The sequence below is a fragment of the Rana temporaria genome, chromosome 7 (genome assembly GCF_905171775.1).
Source record: "Rana temporaria chromosome 7, aRanTem1.1, whole genome shotgun sequence".
Taxonomy (NCBI): domain Eukaryota; kingdom Metazoa; phylum Chordata; class Amphibia; order Anura; family Ranidae; genus Rana; species Rana temporaria.
Genome location: NC_053495.1, coordinates 28,947,996 through 28,965,977, shown reverse-complemented (window position 1 = coordinate 28,965,977; position 17,982 = coordinate 28,947,996). Strand labels below are relative to the sequence as shown.

The 17,982-nt window shown below is 44.8% G+C and overlaps 1 protein-coding gene across 5 annotated transcripts in view; it reads right to left on the bottom strand.

The window, feature by feature from the left end:
* Nucleotides 1-17,982, bottom strand: part of PTPRG (protein tyrosine phosphatase receptor type G) — a 634,330-nt gene that overhangs the window by 254,338 nt on the left and 362,010 nt on the right. The gene's annotated exons all lie outside the window — the stretch shown is intronic.

Sequence of the window (17,982 nt, the reverse complement as noted above, 5' to 3'; positions counted from 1 at the left end):
TCAGACCTATAGAGATCTCTTTGTTTAATTTAAACAAAAAAAGAAAAAAAAAAGACAAACATTCCTAAATTTCTGGCAAGATATAATGCTATTAAAACCAGTCTGTGTGCTGCTAAAAAGATAATTGGGCATTTGGCATGAAAATGCAAAGTACTGCATGACATAAAGAGAACACTGCACAGTTTTGAAGGCAACCGCTAAATAAGTCTTCAAACCCGCATAACATTAAACACAACTGGACAATCCTGAAATACTGAAAAAGAATACATGTTCATGTAATATCCTTTGCTACAGACTCAACCTTAAGGTCTATCTACTGTAAAAAAAAATAATAGTGCACCTAAAAAATTTTTTAAAGGTGCATGTATTAAATTCTTGCATGGAAGCATGCAGAGTATTGCAATCATGATCAGTGCAATCCTGGTGTGCAAGCTGTTGCATTGCCTACCCCAGACCCAAGTCTGTATATAGGTAGTAAGTATGGACCTTCTGTTATAGGACTGGAGGAAGAAAACTATGGACCACAAGTCTGGTGACACCACCATCCTGCCGGCCATTAAACTGATCCCCCTGCTGCAGTGGCAGATGGGACTTGTAGCACGTTTGTTCACAGATCCCTGTGAAAAGAGGATGTAGCTGTGCAGGCGGAGTCATATAAAACTATGGGTGCTTGAGGAATGTGATTGGTGGTAGCGCTAGTGTTTATATATCTAGAAACCGGAAGTTGAGTCGCAGCCATTTTGTTGTAGTCCGCCGCATAAACTCTATTGTGGCTGTTGTATTGGTCATCTGGCATAGCAGGCAATGGCGGTGATTGGATAAAAACAAGCAACAAAAAATACATAAAAAGCAATAAAATCGATATGAATATTAAAAATTAAATATTACACACACACACATCCCTGTTCTACCTCTCGTGCCCGCGATTGCTTGTGGCCGACAGCATCGAGCCTCGGCACCCCCGCGCACGCCTGCTATCCCGCTTAAAGGAACCGACGTACAGTGATGGCGGTTCGCGGGATTGTGCCGACCTGCCGCTGTATAACGACGCGGCTGGTCGGTAAGTAGTTAAAGGGACACAAAAGTTTTTTTTTTATTTGTTCGGAGCCGCTCTGTCCAGTTTATTGTGCACAGAGTGGCTCCGAACATCTTTTTCTGGGGTCCCTCAGCGGCTCTTCCCCGCATTAGATAACTAGATAATTAGATAACTCCCTTGGAAAAAAACTCTCCCGAGGGAGGCGCACTCCCGAGTGATACACTCGGTGTCCATAGACGCCGAGTGTATGACTCAGACGCCCCCGCGTCATTGGATTTGATCAACACCAGCCAATGGCTGCGCTGCTATCAATCCATCCAATCAATGCCAGGACTTCGTGGAGAAGAGGATGCCGGGGACACGCCGAGCAGGTGAACTGGCTCAGGTAAGTAAAAGGGGGGGGCCGGTGATTGAAAGGTTTTTTTTTTTACCTTCATGCATAGGATGCATTAAGGTGACAAAACACAAGGGTTTACAACCCCTTTACTATAGATGCAACATGAAACCTGGTCATAAAGGTAGTTTAAAGCAGAAATAAATTGCACTGGACTGCACCAAAAACACGTCAACAATTTGCATCTGGAACGCGATGTGAACTGGCCCCATGAGGTTTTACTTTGTGAATTATCCCACTAGATAAAATTTTAATCGTTAAAAAAAAAAGTATTCAAATGATTATTTTTCCCGAAGGTCTGTTTGAGCCTGAGGCCTCTGAAGATAGTGCCGACTCCCATAAAGAGATGAATATTTGTTTGTGGTGTTTTTGGCAAAACCTACCATGTTTCCAAACTCAAGTCACTTTGGGAAACAGCCCTGAACCCCACCGTCCCAATTCACTGCTCATGAAAGGCAAAAAAAAAAATAGAACGTTGAGCAGAACAGCAACATACAACTTTAAGAGGAAAATAAATGGTGACTCGGCTTTTTTTGCCATTCGGTAAAGCAAGATATTCTGTTTTTGCAACACTTGGACCTGACAATGCAGCCTCAGCCGCCTTAATAATGTATTTATTGTAGGAAAAGTAGCAGAATATCAGTTTCTGTTATATTCTATGCTATGTATAATGTATAAAGTACAGCTTAGTTATTTTTGGTTTGTTACCAGGCAAAAACAGGGTTCAATCTGATGATCGAGCTCACAAGAAACTTGAAGTTTCTATCTTACTGAAGTCACCGAGTACACTAGGATGTTAAAAACTTGGGGGCAGATCCACAAAGATCTGCCCCGGCGCAGCGTATCTGAGATATGCTACGCCGCCGTAACTTACTTTTTTTGGTTTGAATCCCGGCGTAGTGTATCTCTCGCGGCGTAACGGCGCCTAATTCAAATCGGCGAGTAGGGGGGAGTGTTTCATTTAAATGAAACGCGTCCCCGCGCCGAACGAACTGCGCATGCGCCATCCCTAAATTTCCCGCCGTGCGTTGCGCTAAATGACGTCGCAAGGACGTCATTGTTTTGACGTGGACGTAAATTACGTACAGCCCGATTCACGGACGACTTGCGCAAACAAAATATTTTTTTAAATTTTACGCGGGAACGACGGCCATACTTAACACTGAGTACGCCACCAAATAGCAGCTTTAACTATACGCCGAAAAAAGCCGACTAGAGACGACGTAAAAGAATGCGACGGCCGCTCGTACGTTCGTGGATCGTCGGAAATAGCAAATTTGCATACTCGACGTGGAAAACGACGGGAACGCCACCCAGCGGACGCCGAAGAATTGCATCTTAGATCCGAAGGCGTACGCCTGTCGGATCTAACCCAGATGCCGTCGTATCTTGTTTTGAGGATTCAAAACAAAGATACGACACAGGAAATTTGAAAGTACGCCGGCGTATCAGTAGATAGGAGGCCAAGTGATCCTGTTGCTAAAAAAGAAATGTTAAAGCGGTGGTTCCCCCTAAAACTAATTTCTAACAATAGATTCGTAAGACCCGTTACACTGCGGGTAGGCTGGCTTTTTTTTTTTTTTATTTGTACATACCGAGATCTCCCCGTCTCGTCCCTTGGCGGTGGGCGTTCCTAGTTGATTGACGTTCCTCGGACGGGCGCGTACGTGACGTCACGACTTTCCGAAAGAAGCCGAACGTCGCTGCGCATGCGCCGTATAGAGTCTCTATACGGCGCATGCGCAGCGACGTTCGGCTTCTTTCGGAAAAGTCGTGACGTCACGTACGCGCCCGTCCGAGGAACGTCAATCAACTAGGAACGCCCACCGACAAGGAACGAGACGGGGAGATCTCGGTATGTACTTAAAAAAAAAAAGCCAGCCTACCCGCAGTGTAACGGGTCTTACGAATCTATTGTTAGCAATGTGTTTTAGGGGGAACCACCCCTTTAAGCTCAAAAGAAGTCCTCCCTGCAAAGAAAAAATATTCCACCTGCTTGCCACACACCGCCAACATACGCTGCCATCAAGAGAAAAGCTTGATGAAATGTTTCAGCACCAAACATTATGTTCTGTAATTTTAGCCATTGAGCCCCAGTCCACACTATTGTGATGTGGGAACCGGCGCGATTCCAGTGCCCGTTCCTGTATCGCATCTCCCTCGCAGGTGTTCACACTGCCCTCTGCGAATTGCTACGGGTGTCAATACAAAGTTCAAGTGTTACTAAACCCACACCAGTAAAATCAGTCCGAATATGCAGTAAAGCAGGGCTTGACAAATTTGCTTAAAATCTAGGAGCCAGCTAAAAAAGTTAGGAGCCAGGAACGAGCCCTGTCCCGCCGAGCTCGCGTGCAGAAGCGAACGCATACATGAGTAGCGCCTGCATATGAAAGTGGTGTTCAAACCACACGTTGGGTATCGCCGCAATTGGTAGAGCGAGAGAAATAATTCTAACCCTAGACCTCCTCTAACTCAAAACATGGAACCTGTAGAATTTTTTTAAACGTCGCCTATGGATATTTTAAAGGGTAAAAGTTTGTCGCCATTCCACGAGCGAACGCAATTTTGAATTGGGCTAACGTTACTGTTGTCTTATTTTTTTTATTAAAAAAAGTGTTTTTTTTTTTTTTAAAAAGTGCGCTTGTAAGACCGCTGCGCAAATATTGTGCAACAGAAAGTATTACAATGCCCGCCATTTTATTCAATAGGGTGTTGGAAAATAAATATATAATGTTTGGGGGTTCTAAGTAATTTTTTTTTGCTAGAAAATTATCACTTGAAAAATTACTTAAAAAAATAAAAAATAAATAATGAAAAAAAAATGCTCTATGAAGCTAGCCTTCCCACACTCACCATTAGGCAAAAGGCGCCAGATGACGGCTGCAAACACTTCCTTCTCTTCTCCACTTTGGGAAGGAGATGGGCGAGCAGTAAAACAGGCAGGAAGCCCCATCAGCATTGCTGGTTTTCTTCTTGTCATACCAACAGCCACCAAAAGATGGCGCCAGATCACAGAAGGAAGCATAGGCCTGCAGAAGGCCGCAAAGCCACGGCCTCAATTAGCGGTCGGCCCGATCGCCCGGCAGGGAGGATGCACGGAGACACAGGATACCCCAGCTGTGCCGCCGCAGGCGCCAGGTCACTAATTCTAGTCGCAATTGCGACCTGGGTTTGTCGAACCCTGCAGTAAAGCATGCTTGTTATACTCATTGTGGGACTTAAGGGGTTAATCTTCTGCATTGTGTAAAAAAAAGAAAAAAAAAACAGTTTTATCCTGTATGCACAGATCCTCCCCTCCTGCACGTGTATCTGGGGAAAGCCAGCTAGCACAGGCAGAGAAGCCGACCTGCAAAGTTGTGTCTTTTATGCTGGAGAGAATATTTACTTGTTCTCAGAGATAGCCAGGTCACATGATATTGGTATAACACATGTGAGCGTGTCTACAGGCTGTAGTGGAAATCTCCTCCTACCCGAACTCTCCGTACTGGATAAACTGTGTGGTTTATCGCTGACCTTGGTATTCAAATCATGATTTATAAACTATGGGCACTGTGTGTTTGGGGGGGGGGGGGGTGTGAACTATTTTCATATTACTGGGTTTAGTAACACTTTAATGATACCCCCGGATTGGGCTGTATATATGGTAGTTACTGGCAGAAAAAACAGTTTTACTATCCAAAAGATAAAACGACAATGGAATAGAAATAGATGGAAATATGAACAAGTTCTGCTTTAAAATTAATATATTTTTTTCCTAAAATGTAGACTTCACCTTTAACCCCTTCCTTACCGGAGCATTGTAAAATGACGCCAGCAGGAACCCTCCCTCGATCCGGGTGGACGTCATGATGTTCTTTGTGCCTGGCGGCCGCGAACACACAGATCCACCTCCTGTCAGAGGTGAGGAGACCAATGCTGTGTTCCCAGTACAGAGGAACACACACCGGTCTCCTCCCCTTGTGTGTCCCCTCCCCCCTATAGTTAGAAAACACTTTAGGGAACATTTTAACCCCTTCAGCGCCCCCTAGTGGTTAACCCCTTCCCTGCCAGTCACATTTACACAGTAATCAGTGCATATTTATAGCACTAATCGCTGTATAAATGTGAATGGTCCCAAAAACGTGTCAACAGTGTCCAATGTTCGCTGCAACGTCAAGGTCACAATAAAAAAATCGCAGATCTCCGCCATTACTAGTAAAAAAAAGAATAAAATAAAAATGCCATAAATTATCACCTATTTTGTAGATGCTATAACTTTTGCGCAAACCAATCAATATACGATTATTGCGATTTTTTTTTATACCAAAAATTGGTAGAAGAGTATGTATTGGCCTAAACTGAGGAAAAAATGTTTTTTTTATTTTTTAATTGTGATATTTATTTAATAAAAAAGTAAAAAATATTGTGTTTTTAAAAAAAAATTTCGCTCTTCTTTTGTTTATAGCGCAAAAAATAAAAACTGCAGAGATGATCAAATACCTCCAAAAGAAAGCTCTATTTGTGGGGGGAAAAAAACAAAGATTTAGTTTGGGTACAGTGTTGCATGACTACGCAATTGTCATTCAAAGTGCAACAGCGCTGAAAACTAAAAATTGGTCTGGGCAGGAAGGGGGTGAAAATGCCCGGTATGGAAGGGGTTAGTGCTTTGCTTAGCAGGGAAGAATTTTCCATTTTAAACCTAGTTTCTTTATTCCAGATGTGGGACAAATCATGGAATCTATTAGTTAAAATAAAGCAGTCCAAAAAAAATAAATATATATATATGTATTTTTCTTCTTTAGAGAGACTTTATGCACTAAATGGTTAAATTATTGTTAAGTACAAATAACACATCTACTGCTTTCTTAACCATTTCCCTGCATGCTTTTCTTTAACAAACGCAAATCAAGTTCACAACAAAAATAGCCGACCACCAATGGCGCGGAAAAAGCCAAGCGCGGGTTGATTGATAGATTGTGTCAATTGGCAAATGGCAAAATGGGGCAGCTGAAATTTTATTTAAAGCAATCTTGGTGCACTGGACCACTTACTCTCCTTCGAGAAAATAATATGATTTCCTCCTAACTGAGCGGCGTCTGCTTATTTAAGCCGTGGTGCACAAGATCTTTCAATCCTCGCAACCGGTGAGGAAGAGAAATGACTCACTAGGGGGTCACATTTTATCGCAATGAAGGCCATCTTATAAAAACGGTCACTGGTTTTAAATGCTTCTCCTGCAATGAAAGTAATACCTTGGACACCTCCGCCTTTGTGCTGCTAAGAGTGGTCTATTTAATTGGAAACCTTGGTTAAAAGTATTTTTTTCCCTTTTTTTTTTACATAAGAGGGAGAAAAATAATCTAAAATGACAACATGGTAATGATCAATGTGAAATTTCCAGGTGAAAAAAAAAAAGGATTTAGCCATTCATATGTATGAAACAGCTTTGAACAGCTGAAACTAGTAGCATGACCACTTTTGATGATAAATAATTTATAGGTCGCTGAGATAATTATGGGAAATGACGGCTTGCACAAGTGTACTTTGCTACATAATGATCTGACTAAAGAAGATATACCGGTTATAAGGGCAATCAAAAACTTCATCTAAGTGCTTGGAATTTGGTGTTATTTGCACTATTTTTATGACACGTTTAGCAATATAACATCTAAAAGGGAACCTGTCATGAAAAGCAGCATTTTTTTTTTTTTTTAAAGCTCTGCCTCCTCTACTGCCGCCCCCAGAGCCCCGCACATGTTCATTGTGTAGTGACTTACATGGGCCATGATCCTTCCCCAAACCAAAGTTTTTGGCCTGGTGCCAAGCACTGCATGGTAGAAGAAAGGCATAGGCGTGCGCACAGGGTGTGCCAGGTGTGCCCAGGCACACCCTAATCACCCTGTGCAGCACAGATTCCCACTACTGCCCTGGCTCCCCTCTCATTGCCCCCACAGCAATTCTGGCTTCCCTACTCTCCTCTACCTCCAGCTGTTGCTGTGGGGATGTTTTAGGATGAGTGGGGGAAGGGGCCGATATATATGTAACTTACCGGCCCCTTCCCTTTCATCGTGAGTGATTGGTACTATGCGTTTGATCTTTAGGGTGCACACCCTAATGCAATAGGCTGAGCACACCTATGAACAAAGGGTTAATTTGCTAACGAATACCAAAACGACCAACTACATCAGAGGGCTCCTTTCGGCAAAAGGGGAGGTAGCGAAGTGCAGACAATGCATCACCCTGGTAAAGGTTTTTGGAGCCAAGGTTCTGCCAAAAACTCGACAAAATCTCCAACCACGTCACTTCCGGTGACTCTCCAGCAGCAATCATTGGAGATTTAGATGAGTTGGCTGTTTTCACAGAACACCGACAGCGTATACACTATGGTAACACAATGAGTTGGTTGTTTTCACAAGTTGTCACTGCCTTGGAGGCGGCCATGTTGTTGGTTACTAGCAGGCGAACCAACAATGTCCACCGATTTTATTGTGTACCGTAGTGTATACGCTGCAGGTGTTCTATGAAAACAGCAACAGCAGCTCCGATTGGAGCCATCAGTTGTTTTTTCGTGCAACCCGAAAAAACTATGTGTACCAGGCTTTAGAGTCGTCACTGGACATCTGAAGTAGCACACCACTGCTGCAGCATGGGGGGGGGGGGGGGGCAGAATGGTTGTTTTTTTATGACCGCAAACTTCTTTTAACCACTTAAAGTGGAGGTTCACCCAAAAACTGAATTTTTAACATTAGATTGAGGCTCGTTTTGTCAAGGGGAATCGGGTGTTTTTTTTTAAATCGAAGCAGTACTTACCGTTTTAGAGATAGATCTTCTCCGCCGCCTCCGGGTATGGGCTGCGGGACTGGGCGTTCCTATTTGATTGACAGGCTTCCGACGGTTGCATACAGCGCGTCACGATTTTCCGAAAGTAGCCAAATGTCGGTGCGCAGGCGCCGTATAGAGCCGCACCGACATTCGGCTTCTTTCGGCTACTCCTGACGCGATAGATGCGACCATCGGAAGCCTGTCGAAAGCCTGTCAATCAAATAGGAACGCCCAGTCCTGAAGACCATACCTGGAAGCGGTGGAGAAGATCTCTCTAAAACGGTAAGTACTGCTTCGATTTAAAAAAAAAACACCCGATTCCCCTAGACAAAATGAGCCTCAATCAAATGTTAAAAATAGTTTTTCGGGTGAACTCCCGCTTGAAGGTCCGCCCAAATAAGTTTTACTGCTACAGGGCGGCACCTGTGCGCCCAATCATGTGTATATATGCGTGATCCGACTCTTCCGGGTAGGGGGCGAGCATGCGCGCCATTAGTGGCTCGCTTTTGTGCGATTACGCACAGCAGAAGCCTATCGGCGTGTGCCCGGTACCCAATGTCCTCCAGCACCCGCTAGTCATTCGGCAGGGAGACAGGACTGTGACCCGTCTATGTAAACAAGTTAGATCTCCATTCTGACAGTAGGGAAGGGATGGAATTTAACCCCCTGCAAATAAATTCCATCTCTTCCCCTAGTAAAAGCACCACACCACACCAGTATAATAAAAAACGGACTAGGCACACAGTTAAAACTTTGATCACCCCCGATAGTAATCCTTTCCCAGACAGTGTCATTAATACAGTGACAGCGCATATTTTTTTTAGCAGTGATCACTCTATTCGGGTCACTGGTCCCCAAAAAGGGTCAAAAGTGTCAGTTAGTGTCTGACTGTCAGCTGCAATATTGCAGTCCTGCCAGTCCTGACACTGATTTTTTTCCCCCCATCTATAGCAGACCTTCTTAGTAGAATGTGTACTGTATATTTAAAACCTTCTATTTCTTTACAGCCAAGGAACCTTGGTGATCAGTTATGACACCAGACATTTAATGGCTTGACAGTTCAGCGAGGAGTACAAGCAACTGTAACAGTCATTCACAGCATGTAATGTTCAGGGAACCAATTAAATCGATGGGTTTAGTTCCACTTTATGTGCATTTTGTGCATGTTCATGGTCTGCAGATACCAATGAATACTTGGCAAGATACAGTATTTTCCATTGAAAATGAGTGAAAATTTGCCTCGTAGCATGACAAGAAATAAATGATATTACAATGTTAACCAGAAAACTAGACCCTAAATTGCTTTCTCTTTTCTTCGGGACATTATGTTTCATTCCAGCTGAAATGACGATAAGAAGGAAAAACTACTTTGGATGAACTCGGAGATTTGGTGGTGCGATTTGACTCCAGGCGCTGGGCGACTGCGAGACTATGGATGACTGCACTGCGCACTCAAATGTCAACGTGAGCTGACAGGTGTATTGAGCCAAGGACTGCTAATTGTATCACAGTGAGAGTACACTTATAGTATTATACAGTAGCTGACAGTAACCAGAGAGCAGAATCGCTGCACTTTTAAGCTTCCATCTGCATTTATTTAGACTTATCAGCTCAGCTGACACAAAGTGAAAGTTTTATAAATAACGCACAGCTTGAGATCTGTATCTTTCCTTTTTTTACGTGAAGTTTTGACACCCAGGCGTCTTATCTGCAAAGATGAAGAATAAAAAATGTGCCCGCTTTTGATGTCCTTTATTTCACTGCTTTTGGTAAAAAAATAAAATCAAATAAATTCAGCATTTCTTTTGCAGTATTATAATGAAAAATGTGTTGCTCTTACGAACCAATAAATAAGTATTCTTTAACCACTTAAGGACCGCCTCCTGCAGATATACGTCGGCAGAATGGCAAGGCTGGGCACAAGCACGTACCTGTACGTCCTCTTTAAGTGCCCAGCCTTGGGTGGGGCGCGCGACCCGGTCCGAAGCGCCGTGACCGCGGGACCCGATCGCCGCTGGAGTCCCGCGATCGGTCTCCGGAGCTGAAGAACGGGGAGAGCTGTGTGTAGACACAGCTTCCCCGTTCTTCACAGTGGCGCTGTCATTGATCGTGTGTTCCCTAATATAGGGAAACGCAATCAATGACGTCACACGTCCAGCCCCGCCCCCTACAGTTAGAAACACAGATGAGGTCACACTTTACTCCTTCAGCGCCCCCTAGTGGTTAACTTCCAAACTGCAATTGTCATTTTCACAGTAAACAATGCATTTTTAATGCATTTTTTGCTGTGAAAATGACAATGGTCCCAAAAATGTGTCAAAATTGTCCGGTGTGTCCGCCATAATGTCGCAGTCACGAAAAAAATCGCTGATCGCCGCCATTAGTATTACATTTTTTTTTTAATAAAAATGCAATAAAACTATCCCCTATTTTTTAAACCCTATAAATTTTGCGCAAACCAATCGATAAACGCTTATTGCAATGTTTTTTTACCAAAAATAGGTAGAAGAATATGTATCGGCCTAAACTGAGGAAGAAAAATGTTTTTATATATTTTTGGGAGATATTTATTATAGCAAAAAAGTAAAAAATATTGCATTTTTTTCAAAATTGTCGCTCTATTTCTGTTTATAGCGCAAAAAATAAAAACCGCAGAGGTGATCAAATACCACCAAAAGAAAGCTCTATTTGTGGGGAAAAAAGGACGCCAATTTTGTTTAAAAGCCACTTCGCACGACCGCGCAATTGTCAGTTAAAGCTCCCGGGAATGGATTTTAAAACTCCTTTACGAGGAAAACGGACAGTGGATACTTGCAGGGACTAACCAAGTGAGTCTACCTAGTAGTAGTAAACCCCATTGAATGCGGAAAAAGAAAAAAAAAAAAGTTTGGCCGCGGAACCCCCGCTTTAACCTCTGCTTCCGCAGTACCTCGCCGTGGTGAGGTACATCGTGTCCGATCACGCAATAGCTCCTGGAATATGATTGCCATCAATCCTTGGAAACAATGTCCCGCCGCTTGTAGCATCGATATGTTTATGCGCATGCACGCAATCAGGAGGTGCATGCTGGGTAGCCAGAAGCACCATATCCCGGAAGGACATACCAGTGGGCTTTGGCTGCCCACACTCAAGATGGGAACTTGCCCGGCAGAGACTGCCAAGTAAACATTTTAAAATAAATAACATTTAAAGAACCTACATTATATAATAATGCCGCTTGATATAGGATTAGGTGCATACAACCTAGGGGTATTAAAAAAAAAAAAAAAAAAAAAAACACTGGAACTCCGCATTAAAGATGCCACTTGGGTAATGTGCAAAGTTGGTGCGCCATTTCTTCCTTTTACAAAAGTGAAGTCTGGGTTCGTCTTGCAGCGCCTTAACCGGGTTGCCAAGGCACCTAATCACTAAAGATGAGCTCAGGCGTGTTTGCAGCTTGCACGTGCAATGCCCCCCAGGAAGTCGGCACTCATCATACATGGCAAGGATTCATGGGTTGTGACATACTGCGGCACCGGTGCACTGCCCTTGTGCTTTAGTGTGCTATTCAAAATTAATGGCATTTCAGTGCACCATTGCACCGAAAAGGGGTTACCGTAGTGCAACCATATGAAGCTAGCTTAAAAGGTTTTCAGCCAGTTTAATTTTTGCGTGTTTAATTGACAACTTTATGGAAATTTGATTGTATGATGCTGGGAAATACAAAAATGTTGCACTTAAAGGTCATATGTCACTTGAAAAAGGTCAAGATTGACTGGCTTACCTAAACAATCCATTAAATTAACATACAATCAGGCAAACTCTTATAATGGGGGTCAATAAATCTAAAGAACATTGTATAATCACAAGGTAATGTGCAATTAGTAAACTTAAAGCTGGGTACACACTATATATAAAAAAATATATATATCAAACGATTCTCGAATTTTGCTTGCACATGGTTGGGTGATAGAAGTCAGTAGAGCTTCTGCATATTTACTAAGCTGTGGAGCAACTGATCTTACAGAGAGCAACTGCAAACTTTGCAAAGTGCACAGTCCATTTGTCTTTAGTAAATCAACCCCTGTGTTTCCCATGATTCCTCACACCCAGCTTTCACTGTGTGTATGGGCGACTGCCTAAACGCAACAGGTGGCCTGCATTGGGTCCAAATATAAAAAAAAAAAAACTGGTGCCCACTTTACCAGGGACCCCAGGCTTCCTTGGCCCATCCTATACTGCATATGCAAGTCCCACACGAATGGCAGTCCCCCATTCCTAATGGCAGTCCCCCCCCCCCCACTAATGGCAGTCCCCCCCCCCCCACTAATGGCAGTCCCCCCCCCCCACTAATGGCAGTCCCCCCCCCCACTAATGGCAGCCCCCCCCCCCCACTAATGGCAGCCCCCCCCACTAATGGCAGTCCCCCCCCCCCACTAATGGCAGTCCCCCCCCCCCACTAATGGCAGCCCCCCCCCCCACTAATGGCAGTCCCCCCCCCCCACTAATGGCAGTCCCCCCCCCCACTAATGGCAGTCCCCCCCCACTAATGGCAGTCCCCCCCCCCCACTAATGGCAGTCCCCCCCCCCACTAATGGCAGTCCCCCCCCCCACTAATGGCAGCCCCCCCCCCACTAATGGCAGTCCCCCCCCACTAATGGCAGTCCCCCCCCCACTAATGGCAGTCCCCCCCCCACTAATGGCAGTCCCCCCCCCACTAATGGCAGTTCCCCCCCCCCACTAATGGCAGTTCCCCCCCCCCACTAATGGCAGTCCCCCCCCCCACTAATGGCAGTCCCCCCCCCCACTAATGGCAGTCCCCCCCCACTAATGGCAGTCCCCCCCACTAAAGGCAGTCCCCCCCACTAAAGGCAGTCCCCCCCACTAAAGGCAGTCCCCCCCACTAAAGGCAGCCCCCCCCCACTAAAGGCAGCCCCCCCTCACTAAAGGCAGCCCCCCCCCCACTAAAGGCAGTCCCCCCCACTAAAGGCAGTCCCCCCCACTAAAGGCAGTCCCCCCCACTAAAGGCAATCCCCCCCCCACTAATGGCAATCCCCCCCCACTAATGGCAATCCCCCCCCACTAATGGCAATCCCCCCCCACTAATGGCAATCCCCCCTCCAAAACTTTTGTAGTCCTGGTTAGGAGCGTGCCCATCAGGGTGGCTCCAAGGGGACCTGCATGGCAGTGGAGCCACCTTGTTAGCACGTTTACCAGGGGAGCAGGTTTTGTATGGACTTTTCTCTCAGAAGCGGCAAAGGGGACAGCAACAATAGAAGGATATGAGGTGCAGTGCTACAGTTACAATTGGTTAAAAACTGTTTAAAACGCTTTACATTTTGGTTACCTGTCACATTTCTTTGACAGTAGCTTACTCCCTAGAGGGAATTACTGGTTACATAAAAGCTGGTCATCTCTGCGGAAGGCCCCTAAATGATCCAGCTGTGAGACCTATCACATACAGTTACATCTTCCATATATAAGACACACTAGAAAATACATAATTCAAGCCCCTTGCTCGCTGTGTTGCGCCTGTTCTACTCGGTTTTCTGAAAGATGTGACAGGTCTCAATGACTTTAGGCGGAACTTTGACCTGTGGCATTTTCCATGCCTCCTGACAGGTCAAGCGATGCCTCTGGCACGTGTCTAGACGAGAAGAAAACTGCTAGAAAAGTCGTAAAGCTGCCAACCACTCACTTCACAAACTTCTACTTAAGAGATAGGCACACTCTAGGAAAAGAAGATGGCCTTTGTGACAGATTTATTTTACAGCATCTCCCTCATACTGAAAGGATCTGCATAGACCAGACCTATTCACGTAAAAAAAGAAAGGGCAGACGCAAGCTAATGCAACACGTGAGGCTACATCTATAGTTCTGAATGAACCGATACACACAATCAAAATCTTAAAACAAAAATGGGTAAAAATTACTGTTTGTTTATATGGAAACATTGATATGTAAATAGCTGAAGACTTCATTAACCACTTCAGGTCCAGGTGGTTTTACCCCCCTTTTTCCTGACCAGGTTATTTTTTGCGATATGGCACTGCATCACTTTAATGAACAATTGTGTGGTCGTGCGACGCTAGTCCGCAATCAGCGATTTTTAGCATGACTGTGACATTGCGGCGGACAAATCTGACACCAAGTGACACTTTTTGGGGACCAGTGACACCAATACAGTGATCAGTGCTAAAGAAATGCAGTCACTGTACTAATGACAATGGCAGGAAGAGGTTAACATCAGGGGCGATCAAAGGGTTAAATGTGTTCCCAGGGAGTGCTTTCTAACCATGTGGGGGGGGGGATGGTTGCACTGAAGGAAGACTGATGCGTGTTCCTGCTTAGCAGAAACACAACATCTCCATCTTCCTTATTAGCAGAACAGCAATCTGTCTTGTTTACAGGTACGCCGGACCTGCTGATTGGCTCCCGCTGTGTCCAATCACAGCGGGAGTGGGGCTCAGACGACGTGCACCCCAGAGTCCTTAAAAAAAAAAAACACATACCAGGTACATGATTTTGTGCTTATGGGCCGCTCTGCCGCAGTAAATGTACGTGGGGTGGATTCTTAAAGCGGGGTTCCAACAACAATTAGCATTTTTTAAATGTATGTCCTTTCATCATGCGTTTTTAGAACATAAATCTGGTCACTTACTATTTTACAATCCGCCGCCGCTCCGCATAGTTATTCAAAAAAGATAGTTTATAAAACTATGTCCACACCGTTGTCATTTTGATTGTGAAGCCCACAAGCACTTAGGGCCAGATTCTCGTACCTGCGGCGCAGCATAACGTAACCCATTAAGTTACGCTGCCGCAAGTTTTCAGTCTAAGTGCCCGATCCACAAAGCACTTACCTGGAAATTTGCAGCGGTGTATCGTAAACACGTCCGGCGCAAGGCGGCCCAATTCAAATGGGGCGTGTACCATTTAAATTAGGCGCGCTCCCGCGCCGGACGTACTGCACATGCTCCTGTCGCAAGTTTCTCGACGTGCTTTGCGAGAAATTACGACGCGCCGACGTGTTGAGAATCGCGACGTGCGTAACGTACTTACGCCGGGAAAACAAAAAATTCAAAAGCGACGCGGGAAAGACGGGCATAGTTTAACATGGTGGAGTAATTTTACACCATGTTAATAGCAGCCCTAACTTTGCGACGGGAATCTAAAACTTGCGACGACGTAACGACGGGAAAAACCTTTGTGGATCACCGTAACTGCTAATTTGCATACCCGACGCTTGTTTACGACGCGAACTTCCCCCAGCGGCGGCCGAAGTATTGCATCCTAGGATCCGACGGTGTAATTCAATTACACCTGTCAGATCTTAGGGCTAGCTATGCGTAACTGATTCTATGAATCAGCCGCATAGTTAGAACGGCCCTAAAACAGAGATACGACGGCATATCAGGAGATACGCCGTCGTATCTCTTTTGTGAATCTGGCCCTTACTTCCTGGAAGTCTTGGATGGGTAGTAATAATTGGGTAGCGCACTGCATCCTGGGAAATGATGACACACATTTCCCAGGAGCATTAGAGGGAGATGATGTCAGGATCCTAGGTGATTCCAAAAGGCAGATTTCGTGGGACTGCATAGCAACAGGCATTTCCAGATGAGTAAAACTTTTTTTTTTTTTTTTTTTTTTTAGGTCTAATGAGCACAATCATGAAAAAAAAAAAAAAAATTGTGATGGAAACTCCACTTTAAGCAGTTAAAGCTAAACACCAGGCAAACCGCTAAGGCCTGTTTCCCATGGACTTTAGTGGGTATAAGAGCAGTGTGAATGGCAATCTTTGACAAAGCTTTTGCATAGATTACAGCAAGCTTTGCTGAAGCTTTTAAAGAACCATTCAGCTGCAGTTTGTAAATCTTGAACACGAATCGTAATTGGAGTGCCGATTGCCACTTTAAAACAAGCTGCTAGCAGGCTTCGGCACTTGGTGGAGCTTGCTGAAAACCTGCTAGCAGCTGTACTAGAAGTAGTGGTGACATCATCACAGCGCTGTGCATAGTCTGTGCAATGAGCAGATCTGTGAGAGGAATACAGCAGCACCATCAGGCTGCCTGCAGAATACTACAGGGGGGGCGGAGACAAGACCAGTCATCCTGCACAAGGAAAGAGGGCAGCAGTGAGCGGTCTTTATTAGAGGAAGCTCCTACATAGGGGTAAAGTTTCACACTGGATAACCACACAAAAATGAATACAATTCAAAAAGGAAACCAAGATTCAGAAAGACTACACATGCCTCTTGTATTTAGACAATACCTGCTTATCCCGGAGTTCAGCTTTAAGGAGTATGCTATCCTTTTCTACCCTATAATGTCTCACTGGGTTATGAGTAATAATAGACATCTTTTCTTCTCAGCTATCACATGTAAAACATCTCCTCAACTATAGAAGACGATTGCAAGGACAGGCACTTCACAAAGGTTTAGTAGCACTTGCATTGTGCATGAGGGACCGACAAAGCCCCGTCCTTTTACACATAACAAGTCTCATGTGAAGAAGTGCTTTTGTAAGTCAACGTCTCGCATAATACCAGGTAAATTCAAATCCTTGTTCGATATAATGAGATTTTAAAAGCAGACAGCGACTCAGGCGTTCACAATTCCCTGCGCACTTCTGATAACACTAATGTAATAAGGGTCACGTGACCAGACTGAGCTTCAGCGTGAATCATGCGGATACAGCCTCCTACGTACACAATCTCACTGTCTTCGACGCTGGTAGCTTTCTTGGCCCCATCCTTTGTTGGATAATAAATTGATAGCAAATGGGAGGAGGCATGCTATTTGAAATGGATGAGGATTTTCTATTAAGAAGAGAGAAAAGACAACGCACAATGGCACATCCGTAGAATGGTCTTCCTTTGTGATGAGTGGAGACCGGCGATGGTGCCATCTTCATGTGTAATGCACTCTGTTGTACAGCTTCTCAACTTGTTGAAAGAAGAGGAGGACAGCAATTTTCACATGTAATGAAGCTTATCGTATCGTCTCGTCTCTGAAAAGCTTCTTTCTGGCATGTTGTGAGAGCTGTGCTGTACTGGGATCAGATAATATTCTGACCTATGGACCATTTCCAGTAAAAGGACAAATATTTGGCCAGTAATGTGGTGACAGAGAACAGAGATTATGCGTTATTGTACTTTTGAAGTCCCAGAACTACCAACCACATTATATGTTAAAGCGGTAGTAAACTCTACATTATTATTACCAGGGCTTTTTTCAGCTGGAACTTGGTGGAACTCTGTTCCACCACCTCTGGCTCAGACCCTCGGCTCCCTGCTCAGGACTATCACTTGTAAACACAGAAGTCTGATTTTGGTGTTTACAAGTGATAGCTTGTCTCTAAGCAGCTCCCACAAATCAAAGATCTACTGAGTGTTTCCCACTGAGTGCAGGATGGGGACAAGGGAGATGTGGGTGCCTGGGGTGCAGTGCCGATTTAGACACCCCCACGGGATGATCTCCCTGCAAATGAGAGAGGCGGAGCCATTTACAATGTGGTGGAGTTCCTAGAACCATCTGGGAAGAGCGGTGAAAGTGAGAATTGGATGGGGGGTGCAGAGGTAAACAGCTGTGGAAGAAGGCTGAACTCTGTAGTGCACACCTGAACTTTGCACAAAATGCACTTCTGGTATTTAATGCCCCTTTAAGACCCTCCCATTGTTAATGAAATATGGCCACACCCACTATTTAATGCCGTTTGAAGGGTGTGTGTGGGGGTCCAGGGGGTTTTGAGGGGTCATGGTTGAGTTCCT